Genomic DNA, 6,712 nt, shown 5'->3' with positions numbered 1-6,712 from the left:
GAGTGACTGTTCATCACAGAATAAGTCTAGCTGACAATAAAAATAAGAGCATCAAGTACACACACACAGATCACACACACACACACACTCACACACACACACACACACACACATACTAATGGGGGAAATGGATGATTCTGGTGAGAAGAAGCTGTGTATTTGGAAAGGAGTTTGTTTTAGTATGTAAGCTCTGGAAGACTAATATGTTCAAGAGTTCTATCAAAATTAGGCAACAAAATGATAGTAGCAAGCCAGAGAGACACATAACCCTTGTTCTTATACTCCGTAGGTTCCTGTGATAATGAAGGTTAATAAACAAATTAATACTTTCACTGCTATTCTTAAAAGTACAGAAAAGGTAAGACGCTTGAGAAATCTATTGAAAAATGCTACTTAAATAGTTCTAATAAAAATGAGGAAAACTATATGAAATTAAGCAGAAAACAAATGATGGATAGGCAAGTAATGTTTAGTTTCTCAGGGGTGGGGGTGAAAGGGATAGTAGCATGGTAGGAAATGTATAGAAGCTTAGCCAGTTGAGTTCAGATACTGGATAAAAGGGAAAGGAAAGATCATTGTAACAGTATTTCTAGCCTGAACATTCAATGTTTCCAATGCTGGGTATTCAGAGCCAGATCCCTAGCAGGCTCTTGAATAGAGATTTCATGTGAAGATTCCAGGCTTTGGGAGCCAAGTCAGTGCTTTACAGATTCCATTCTCACACAACATTCCCAGTTTAGAATCTCCAACCCAGCTTTGGGATACTTTATTGCCTTTCAAGCCAATGCCTTCCTGGGGTATTCTTACTCAGCAGTGGTATTACTATTAATTTCTTCTTACTATCCAGTTTCTTGTAAAGAGGAAATTCATAATTCTTATTACCCATATCTTTGGGTTGCTTTTATTTCCTAAAGAGATCTTGATTTGCTGTATATTTGTTCAAAAAGTGGTACCAAGAGATGAACTCAAGGGCATGAAAACTGGGATTGGTTTGGTCCTATACCTGGGATTAAGCCCAAGGAATTTATTTATTAATGTTTTGCTTATCTCTTGATAAAGCCCTCAACTTGTCCTTGCTGTGGCATGGAAATGGTTTTAAAGTTTTGACAGTAGAGGGCACTGGAGGGATGTTGTTAGAAGATGGGCTTTTGAACTGTCCCCATCCTGTTCTCTTGTTGGAAGCTAGGTCTGCATGCCTGATCCCAGGAGGGAAGACCCTGGATGAATGTCAGTGATCTTCTCACATGTGTATAGTCCTGCTTATCTTCTGGGAGTTTCAGAAGCCACTATAATTTCCCAGAAGTCTGTACAGCCTGACCATGTTTTCCTCTGGATGGTGAGCAGCGACTTCTCTCCAAATCTAAATATCTTAATAAATCTCATAGTTTCTTGGCCATTTGGCTTCCACTGAATTCTATGTCCTCTAGTTGGCTTCTTAGCTCTTTCAAAGTCACCATAAGTATATTGAAAATTCTCCAGCATCCTAAGAGAGTGCTTTCCTGACTACCAACCACAGTCTTCTTATACTCTCTTCTGAGAATTTACTGTATGTCATCCTTACTTTTGATTTCCACAACCACCAAACTCATCTATGTGCCAACTGTAGGAAAATTCTTTGACCTAAAATAATTTAGGAAACTTCTTCCTATCCAGTGAGCTATAGTTATGCCCTTGTCAAGGCTGACCAAACCTCACCTGTAGTATGGACCTGAAGTTGTACTTGTTTCTTTAATGGCTCTTTGACCTAGGGGTAGTGTATAAAAGTCTCTTTTATCTCCTACTAATATGTAAATATCCAAACATTGTCATTCATTCATTCCTTCTTTTATTATAATATGCTCTTAGTTTCTCTCTCTCTCTCTCTCTCTCTCTCTCTCTCTCTCTCTCTCTCTGTGTGTGTGTGTGTGTGTGTGTGTGTGTGTGTGTGAGTGTCTGGGGCAGTATTCATGTGGGCCACAACACCTACGTAGAAGTCAGAGAACACCTTGTGGGGATTGTTCTCTCCTTGTGCCATGTAAGTCCTTGAGATTGAACTCAGGTTATCATGTTTTGCAGCAAGTGTCTTTACCCACTGAGACATCTCCGTGGACTATCCTATTCCTTGTTTTAAAATTGTTCTGTTCAAAATATCCTGAAGTCTCTGACTACTAGTTGTACCTGACGCACATGGATGGGATATTCAGTCTTCCAGACAAGATGGAGGAATCAAATGATGTAATTTAGGACTTTGAGAACCAAGGAGATAGGACAACAAAGGATAAACAATTTTTCAAAGAAAAATGCTGAGAATTAATAAAATGATTTCAAGGTAGCTAAATAATAGATTGTCATGAAGGTAACAGAGAAACGTGAAAAGCAAATGTGGTTTTCTTGTTTTCTTTTATTATTTATTTATTTATATGAATTAAAAGTTTAATTCTGAACCATTTTTATAATCTTATCTGTTGAAGCATTGTATCATAGCAGGTTACAACAACTTTGGGATAAAAGGCAACTGGTATACTGTCCAAAACAAGGCCCAGATAACACCTCTCACTGATTTACCCTACTGCACGTATCCCCAATAATGTTCTTGTTTAAAAACAGGAAATAGATCCACCTGCTTATTTTAAGTATATGAAAAGGAAACTAATTGGGCAATTTCTATCTGTCTATTTATATAAAAGGCTGCACAATGTTACACATCTCCAAATTACAATTATTGTGATTATGAATTAGTATTCTACACCATTACTCAGTTCTTAGAAACCAGAAATTGCTGTAGCAGGTTCACTTGAACATAACACAACGAGACTTAAAAACTAACAGTTACTGAAAAAAAAAGCTACTTCAAAGCAAGCAAAGTCAGTACCAGTACAGATATTAAAAAAAAAAAAACAGTTTGATTACTCCATCTTGTGATCTATTCGTGTGCATTTTTCACTTCCTGAATCACTCCCCAAATCCATTTGTATGGTTACTCCTAAAGGATGATTTATAGATCAATATCAAACCAGGCCAACTGATTGCTATCACCTGGGGACAGCCTGTCCATGAGGTCCTGTGCATGTCCCAGGTCAGGCAGCCCATCAAATGGATAGTCAGCAACAGGGTGGTGACCACCCATCTCATGCTCCATCATAAGGTCTGTCCCCAACGTGTCCTGGCCATATCCACCCGAGTGAAAAGAACAGTAGCTGGGATCATCCTGACGATATCCAAGGGCTTCTCTCTGGGCACCAATGTCCAGTCTGAGATCAGCAGTCTTATTCCAAGCCATTAGCTCTGTCCTGAGGAGGGAACTGGTCAGCTTAACTGAAAGCCATTTCTTGTAGTCCTGTGGCTTGTTGGAATAGAACGGCAGCTGCATATGTTGTCACGCCTTCGTTCCTGGAGTGGAGAAATGGCTCCCTCAGCCTCAATGGCCTCTGCAGCCTCTTTGTCCTGAGCAAGTTCACAGAAGATCCCTGCAGCTACTCTTTGGATATTTTCAATGGGAGAATAAAGCAACTGCACAAATAGTGGGAATGATATTGAGTCCTCGGATTACGATCGGGTTGTGAACATCCTGAGCGAGGATGTGGTGAACTCCAGTACACCCTTCAACTATCTCCTCCATGCGGACGCCCTCCACAAACTGTTGCTGTGTTCCAACCATGGAGGTACGCTGTTGGATGTCCTGATGCTCTCATACAAGCAGCTGAACTAGCCGTGGAATAGCACCCTGTTCCCACAAAGGTGCATGATTTGCTGGGCAAACGGCAAGGTTTCGGATCAATCCAACAGTTGCCTTTCTCAGAGGCCAGTGGGATGGTGGGTGCAGGAGTTCAACTGCAACAGGTAGTCCATAAGGAAGGCGAGTGGCATTCTGGGCCATCTCAGCTTCCTGATGTCGGCTGCTCAGATGACGAAGAGCACAGATGGCAGGCTCGGTAATGTCCTTCCTGTCACCAGCATGAAGGACAGTGAGCCCAAGAGCCCCCAGAAGCTGCACTAGAGTCCCAAGGAGGCCTTCCATCCCTTCCTGCTTAGTCGCTGCATCTGAAAGGTTGCTGACTTGGGTCTGTCAGGTGAAGCCCCAGAGCCTGCAACCCACCAGCTTCCACAATAGCCGACTTGTTGCTACAGCACACAGACAACACCTTCAGAGCTCTGCTTGTGGTCCTCAGGAGCTTCTCGTAAGTGTAGGTTCTCATTATGTTTACTAAGGCTTGAGGTCCATCACTAGCCAGGATGATCAGCTTGCTCTCCTGATTGCAGTAAGCTAAGACCTGAAGGCAGTCTGTCGTAATAGACAAGAACTTCATGTTCGTTCTGCAGCCCACCGGCTAAGGCACATTGCCATTTTAGCTCCTTTCTGATGTAGCACGAAATTATGCAGTGTCGTGATGGCATAGATCAGTACAGAATCCACTGGTGATCCAAGCATTTTTCCCAGCACTGGGATGCCACCAGACTTAAAGATAGCCAACAAACCCACTCGATGGTGAGAAAGGTTGTGTAAGGTCCCAGCTGTACAACGAGCTGTTTCTACATCATTTGTATTCTGAATGGTGACCACAATGGAAGACACCATCTGAGGAGAGCACATGATGGCATGTCTGGAAACTTCCTTTTTGGAAAGCTGGTGAACCGTAAAAGCAGCTTTATTAATGACCACCTGGGCCTCATCATTTAGCAGTTTTGTCAGCTCAGGAATTGCATGTGTGGCAACTTCCTCGTCATCCTGATAGTTAATCAAATTGACAACTGCATGCTTCAGCACCTGTGACGGTTCAGCCACGCACTGGACATTAGCGGGATGAGCAGTGTCAAACTGCATGGATGGGATCTACATGCCCTCATCTAGTGTCTCGGGGAACATGGTAGCTCGGACCCTCAGAGCCTGAGTGTACTGACCATCAATGTCAGCTGCTTGCTCTTGTGTAAAGAACTGGGAAAAGCCTTGTTCTCACTCACAAAGGACTTGGGCGGTGTCTTCAGCTTCTTCCTCAGGATTGCCCTTGCCACTCAGGGAAGGAGCTGAGGTGGTGGCACCAGAGTGGATTCCAGAGTCCAGGTAAGACTGCTGCTGCCAATGGCTGACAGAGGCTTTTCTGTCTGGCTCCATGGCCAACTCCATGCGTTCAGCTTGAGTAGCCATTGTCCGAACCACAGTGTCACAGCAGTTGCTCGCTGAGTTTCAGATACCAGTCAGGTCATTGCGGCGGGCAGGGGTGGGGGGTAAGTTATCTGTGCATGCTCCATGAGGGACAGAGGGGACACGCACCAGGTCCCGCGTATCCCAGCTCCTTGGGCCATGGAGGTGGGGGGGGGTATTTATTTTTTGTCCTCCAGATTTTATTCCCCTCCTTGTCCACCCTCTGAGGGTTCCACATTCCATACTCCGCTCCACAGTTCCACCCCCCACTCTCCACAAAGATTTCCCCACCCCATGTACCCCACCAGACCTCTAAACTTCCTGAGGCCTCCAGTCTCTTGAGGGTTAGGTGCATCTTCTCTGACTGAACTCAGATCTGGGAGTCCTCTGCTATATATGTGTTGGTGGCCTCATCTCAGCTGGTGTTTGCCTCCTGCTTGGTGACCCAGTGTCTAAGAGATCTCAGGGGTCCTAATTGAGACTGCTGGTCCTTCTATAGGGCTGTTCTCCTCCCCAGCTTCCTCCACCTTTTCCCTAATTCAACCAGAGGGGTCAGCAGCTTTTGTTCATTTGTTGGGTGTACATGTCTGCATCTAACTCTTTTCAGCTGCTTGTTGGGTCTTCTGGAGAGCAGTCATGATAGGTTCCTTTTTGTGAATGCCCCATAGCTTCAGTAATGGTGTCAGGTCTTGGGGCCTCCCCTTGAGTTGGAACCCACTTTGGGCCTGCCACTGGATCTTCTTTTCCTGCTCCATTTCCATCCCTAAGCATCTTTCTTTCTTTCTTTTCTTCCTTTCTTCCTTCCTTCTTCTTTTCTCTCTCTTCCTTCCTTTCTTTCTTTCTTTCTTTCTTTCTTTCTTTCCCTCTTTCTTTCTTTCTCTCTTTCTTTCTTTCAAAGATTTATTTACTTATTCATTAATATATAAGTACACTGTAGCTGTCTTTAGACACACCAGAAGAGGGCTTTAGATCTCATTACAGATGGTTGTGAGCCAGTCACCATGTCGTTGCTCAGATTTGAACTTAGGACCTCTGGAAGAGCAGTCAGTGCTCTTAACCACTGAGCCATCTCTCCAGCCCCCTGTATTTCTTTCAGACAGGAAGAATTATGGGTCAGAGCTTGGACTGTGGGATAGCAACCCCTTCCCTCACTTGTTGTCCTGTCTTTCTGCTGGAGGTGGATTTCATAAGTTTCCTCTCCCCACTGTAGGGCCTTTCATCTAGGGTCCTCCCTCTTTGAGTCCTGAGAGCCTCTTACTCCCCAGGTCTCTAGTACATTCTAGAAGGTCTTCCCTACCTCCTTTTTCGTGAGGTCACCTGTTTCCATTTTTTTCTGCTGGCCCTCAGGGCTTCAGTAATTTTCCCCTACCCAATACCAGATCATGTTTCCCTCTCCCCCACTCCATCCTCTTTCCCTCCCCTGTCCCTCTCTCCTTTCTCCTTTGTGTTTGGTTTCTTCTCCCTCCCCATGGAACTGCGGTGTCCTCACTTGGTCGCTTCAGCTTTTTGAGTTCTGTGAACTGTATCTTGGGTATTCTGTACTTTTTTTTTGGCTAATATCAACTTATTAGTGAGAATATATCATGCTTGTCC

The 6,712-nt window shown here is 44.1% G+C and overlaps 1 pseudogene; it reads right to left on the bottom strand.

Moving 5' to 3' along the window:
• Positions 1–800: 800 nt before the first annotated feature.
• On the bottom strand, positions 801–6,477 carry Ctnnb1-ps1 (catenin beta 1, pseudogene 1; annotated as a pseudogene).
• Between the last annotated feature and the right edge of the window lie 235 nt (positions 6,478–6,712).

The sequence above is a fragment of the Rattus norvegicus genome, chromosome 7 (genome assembly GCF_036323735.1).
Source record: "Rattus norvegicus strain BN/NHsdMcwi chromosome 7, GRCr8, whole genome shotgun sequence".
Classification (NCBI taxonomy): domain Eukaryota; kingdom Metazoa; phylum Chordata; class Mammalia; order Rodentia; family Muridae; genus Rattus; species Rattus norvegicus.
The sequence above is the reverse complement of the archived record's forward strand: the minus strand, read 5'-3'. Positions and strand labels throughout refer to the sequence as shown.